Source organism: Vigna unguiculata, chromosome 11 (genome assembly GCF_004118075.2).
Source record: "Vigna unguiculata cultivar IT97K-499-35 chromosome 11, ASM411807v1, whole genome shotgun sequence".
NCBI lineage: Eukaryota > Viridiplantae > Streptophyta > Magnoliopsida > Fabales > Fabaceae > Vigna > Vigna unguiculata.
Genome location: NC_040289.1, coordinates 5,047,816 through 5,054,067, shown reverse-complemented (window position 1 = coordinate 5,054,067; position 6,252 = coordinate 5,047,816). Strand labels below are relative to the sequence as shown.

General features: G+C 31.7%; 1 non-coding gene across 1 annotated transcript; it reads left to right on the top strand.

The window, feature by feature from the left end:
• The first annotated feature begins 3,390 nt into the window (after positions 1-3,390).
• On the top strand, positions 3,391-3,463 carry TRNAE-CUC. The gene has a single exon. It is a non-coding gene; the product is annotated as a tRNA-Glu (tRNA).
• The last annotated feature ends 2,789 nt before the right edge of the window (positions 3,464-6,252 follow it).

Genomic DNA, 6,252 nt, shown 5'->3' with positions numbered 1-6,252 from the left:
AAAAATCTAGTGGCCAAGTCATCTTCACATCCAAGTGATATCTTATACTTCTATCAAAATATAAATAACTTCCTTGCTTGCAATGCCTACCTTCAAAGAGAAATCTCCAAATGCAAGCAGTAAAACTACTTAAAACCTAAAGATCTAGAGCAAAGTATCCAAACAAAACAAATTTGTAGTATGTGATAATATAATCTGAGAGGATTGCTTTTCTCAATTGACTAAGATTGATGACAAAACCATAAGAAAAATAATAGAAGAAATAATATAGAGAGAGTACAAAAACTTATTCCATTTGAAAATCTGATTGGATAAAAATGATGACGAACTCTTCAATTTTTATGAGGTGCAATCAAATTTTAAAAGAGATGAGATACAAAGGTAGTAACTTAAAGAAAGGAAAAGTTTGTGAAGGTGTGAGAATTAGAATGTGAAGAGAAGTGAAGGGTGGCGGAAGGGGAATTATGTTAGGATCGAGTGTTTACCACTAGGCCAAAAGCTATAGCTATTAGTCACGGCACAACTCTTTTTAGTTTAGAGTGTAACACAAGCTCAAGCGCCACGATTCATTCGATTGTGACCCGGCCCACTTGGCCTCTGCCACGGGACAATTGATGTGACCCACAACAATCTCTCTCTCAACAATTGTCCTACTCGGAATCTCACTCTTGAATTGTGACTTGGCTCACTTGGTCTCTGCCACAAGACAATTGTGTAACTTGCAACAATTTCCTCCTTAACAATTGTCACATCTTTGTCACTAACAATTCACTGATACTCACGGGGAATCCATGATCAATGCCACCTCGATCAAGCCACGACACTGCTAAAACACCATGACACCATTGGAGATCTCGACGAAGCATCATGTGAGCCACGCAAAACGCCACCATTGGATATCTCGAGCTTCACCCTCACCATGCAGATCCAACGTTACCAAACACCGCAGTCCACCACACACAACAACCATAGTAGATATGTAAACCGTAGAGCACTTCCTCCATGCACATGCCGTAAAATGCGACTCACACAAATCAGATCTCGATCGTACATCAGTCATGGGTCATGCGAGCACCAACTACGACCTCCTCCATAGATCCAAGAGCATCTTGCCACACATGAAATCCACTCTCTCCAAAGACGCAACGTTGATTCTGGCCAGTATGTAAACTGTTATTCTTCCTCCCTTAATTACACTTGGTTAAAACCTCAACACTAATACCAATTGTTAGGATCAATCGCTTACCACTAGGCTAAAAGCCATAACAATTAGTTAGGGCGCAACTCGTTTTACTTAAGAGTATAACAATCCAAGCGCCACGATTCGATTGTGACCCGGCCCGCTTAGCCTATGCCATGGGACAATTGATGCTACCTACAACAATTTTCTCCTCAACAATTGTCCTACTAGGAATCTTACTCTTGGATTGTGACTTGGCTCACATGGCCTCCGCCACGGGACAATTATGCGACCCACAACAATCCCCCCTTAACAATTGCCCACCAAGAATCGAACTTGTGACCTTAGCTTTGATACCAATTGTTAGGAACAAGGTAATGAAGGAAAGAATAAAGGAAGGAAAAATAAATGACACGAAGAATTTGACATGGTTCAGCGTACAATGTGTATGCCTACATCCACGACTACACTAGAAAGTATTTTTATTTTTATGCGTCTATTAAGCTTTACATAGGGTTGTTTATATAGCAAAATAGAGAACCATATCTCACAATTCTAAGCGATGTGGGACTACTAAATCAAGCACCATAATACATAAACTAGATGATATATGTCACATAAACTAAGATATCATGCAGTGAGAAATTGTGGGAGAGTTTTTACACACCATGACATATATAGATGTGTGGACCTAGGTTGTAATGAACTTACCCTAAACCATTATTCTTATACTCACTTGTAAATTAAACTATTGGTTTGGGTTATATGTTAGTCTCTCATAAGACATGTTTAATGTGAGTATTCAAAAGGCTTCAATCAATATTTCAATTGAAGAATATATTTTGATGTTTCGATCCTCGTGTTGTTTATACAATTGTTATATGTTTATGTTTGATTGAAATTGGACTATGAATCATTAATAAAATAGTTTCTTTTATATCATTCTCTTACATAAAGCATTTTTTTCTAATAAAGCTTATCTTTTTATATATTGTTTGTTTGATGACTTAATATAATTGTACTATGTACATAACAAATATAAGAACAGGAACATGTACAAGATCATAAAGATTTTATTTTGAACTTTCTTCCTTATATATATATATATATATATATATAGAGGTTAAATATATTTTTGGTTTCTCAAGTTTTAGTAAAAATTAGAATTAGTTCCTCTTCAAAATCTTGATCTAATTTTGTTCCCCAACTCTTTATAGCTGCGTGAATTTAGTCCTTATAATAAAAATTTTGTTAAGTTTATTTGACGTTTTAAATGAATTTCATGATTGTTTCTTAGCTCACACTGAAAAAAAAATGTGTCAAACGATGTAAACAAATCAAATACTATCATTCATACATTTGAAACGTTGAATAAACTTAATAAAATTGGGTGAAAAGAACAAAATTCATACAGTTTTAAAATTTGGAGACTAAATTGAACCAAAATTTTAAAAAGATAATAATTTTAATTTTCACTAAAAGTTAAAAATCAAAAACATATTTAACCTTTTATATATATATATATATATATATATATATATATATATATATATATATATATATATATATATATATATATATATTTCGCATGTTTAAAATGTATTTTAATCTATTGCTGCTGGGTTTATAGCACAGTGGGTAGTCTATTTTTGAAGTATTACAAAGAACCCTATACCCGCTACCTTTCAAATTGTGTGTTCTAAATGAAAAAAATAAAGGAAAAATGTTATAATATTGAAAAGAGAAGTAAGGATTTTCTAAGTTTAGAGGAATATAATGTCTTTAAATATATAAAATTTAGCGGAATCGGAGGTCGCTGAGAACGACTTTGGAGGCATTGAGGAGATGGAAGGCACGGCGGTAGTGGCGGCCAAGGAAGAGCGTCTGCGCTTGCATGTAGATGCCGGCGATGAAGGCGGCGACTTTATCAGCGAAGAAGATGGCGGAGGAACAGAGATGTTTGCTCACGCAGTCGCGCACCACACCTCTCGGAGCTTCTGAATTTCTTCCTCACTCATCTTCGCACTAACTTTACTATTTCACTCACTGCTAGGGTTTCGATTCTTCAATTCTTCTTCGTCTGCTTTGTCTCTTTGGTGGCTTAGAGGCAAAAATTGAAATAAAGGAGGGTAGGAAAGTTCTGTATCAACTTTTCATTTGCTATTCATAAGTGTAGTTTCTAAAAGTATTGTTCAATTATATATCAGCAATCCGTTGTAGTCTAGTTGGTCAGGATATTCGGCTCTCACCCGAAAGACCCGGGTTCAAGTCCCGGCAACGGAATTTTTGCTTTTTTAATTTAATTTATATTCATAAATGAATTAAATGGTCTAAAATTTTAAACTACTGGAATGGCTATGCTGTTTTATTATATTAAATAAATGGTAAGTAAAATGTAATTATAAAATAATAGAAAAATATAAATAGTCAAAGTAACTGGTCATCAACTTAAATCACCATCCTATTTAATCTTATAATCCAATTACCTTTTTCTTTTCTTACTATTTAATGATAATCTCTCACTACCACATTGTTTATTGAGCTTTATTTTCATGCATGTTATATATTACAAATTAAATAGCAAAAGTAATAATACATGCATTTTGTTTAAATAACGATATAAATTTACAATTAATATAAATATTAAATCTCAACTTATTAAAATAAATATAAAAAAAATTGTTAAACAAAATATTTTACAAAAATTATCTAACAGCAACAAAGAATAGAATGTCTTTAACTAAGTTTAGAGGATTTTCTATTGAAAACACGTTTAACGCGACGTGTATTTATTTATTTTTTATTTATTTTTTTATCGTAAAAAAAATAAAATTAATAATACAATCTTTATTATCATAATTAATAAAATTAAATCTAAATAATTTTTATAATTTAATCATAAAGAATTTTTATTTATATTGTTAATTTTTTAATTAAAAAACTATTAAATCTAAAAATTAATGGTCAAATTAAGAAAAATTGCTAAATTTTAAAAAAAATTATTTAAAAAGTAAGATTAATAAAATAATAATTTTAATTTAAAAAACTTTTATTTAAAGAATAAAATTGCAAAATATGGACACCAAAAAGAGAGATGTTTCTTTATATATTGGTATTGATTAATGCAATCTTTATTATTTTAAAATAGTAAAATATTTATTTTTCATTTAATTTCACATCTATTTTTTATACAAGGCTTAAATATCTTTTTGGTCCTCATTTTTGTAGTATTTGTTGCGAATGGTCCTCATTTTGACAGAATGTTTATAATGGTCTTCGTTTTTACAGAATGTTTAAAATGGTTCTCATTTTCGCAATTCGTGTTTTATTTGATCATTTTCTGTAACGTCATTTAAATCATTAACGAAACATTGTACAAGTGGCACAGTTTGTATTAGGGTGTGTTACGTGTGTACAAGGGTGGTAATTAGATATTTGAGGATAAATAAGTGAGTTAGAGTTTTGGTAATGAATGTTTGGGCAGTTGGTAAGTGTTAAAAATCTTATTCCTCCATTCCCAATTGGTGTTGTTGTAATCTTCTTCTTCCTGCAATCCCATTATATGGGTATGTTACGGTCCCAATCTTTTTCTTCCTTGCAGCACCACTACCAACACCAGAAGAACCATCTCAGCAGTTTAGGATGAAGTTACAGATTAGGAGGAGGCCATGATAGCAGCTACAAACGTCTTAGTTATTTTTTGAAATTTCTGATGTAGAATTCATTATTGATGTACTGCATCTTGACTTTCCTTGTACTTCGTTCAATTTCACTTTTGCCAAACATTGATGTAGTGCATTTTGATGAGGATGAATTAATGCTATGAATTTAACTTTTTCCAAACTTAAATCAATTTAGTTTTTCCCAAGCTTAGATCAATATCACTTACTTCAATGCTCATATTAAGATGTCATTTTGAACATGTTAGGATTAATATCAACATAATCAAACTAATTCATTTCTTCATTTAACAATAGTACAAAACAGATTGGACTTTAAAAGATTACACACAATAACAGTACGAATAATACAATAACAACACAAGTTAACCCTATTACTAATTGCAGCCTCTTCTCAGCATCCTTCAACGACTTCTCCAAATCATTAATCTGCCTCATTTGTGTCATGATGATGACATCCTTCTCATCAACACCACCATTTGAAAAAGTTGCAGCCCACATTATTAGAACCACCACTCTGTAAATCAATAAAGCAAAAATTAAAACCAATTTATTATTAACACAAAAATAAAGACAAATTGTACCCAAAATTTTCTACCAATATTCTTTGGAGTTCTTGTCATCCTCACAGCTGCCATCTCTCTGCAGCTACAAATCGGGGTTAATTCATTTCTCGTTGAACCACCAACAGTGCACGAAGTGATACAACGCGGTTGCCTCCAACGATTACAAATTACAACCAGAGGTAAAGGAAGAAGATTAGGACCATAACATACCTATATAATGGGATTGCAATAAGAAGAATATTGCAGCAACACCAATTGGGAATGGAGAAACAAGATTGTTAAAACTCACCAACTGCCCAAACATTCCTTACCAAAACCCTAGCTCACTTATTTATCCTCAAATATCTAATTACCACACCTGTACATGTAACACAACCTAATATAAACCGTGCCACCTGTACAATGCTCCGTTAATGATTTAAATGGCGTTACAGAAAATGACCAAATAAAACATGAATTGCGAAAATGAAGATCATTTTAAACATTCGGTAAAAATGAGGACCATTTTAAACATTCTGTCAAAATGAGAACCATTCAGAACAAACACTACGAAAATGAGGACAAAAAAGGTATTCAAACCTTTATACAACAAACACATCTTTACATATAAATACAGATAACGAAAACAACACTTAACGTAATTGCAATAATATACACAATTTAAACAATAAGCATAAGAAATTAAATATGATATTTGAATTTTACTTAGCCAATTATTTTTATCATGGGAATAAATTCATTTTTTTCTAAATGTTAGTTGTCAATTCTATATCACACTTTTATTTAATTATTCATTTATTATTATATATAAATAAACCTAATCACT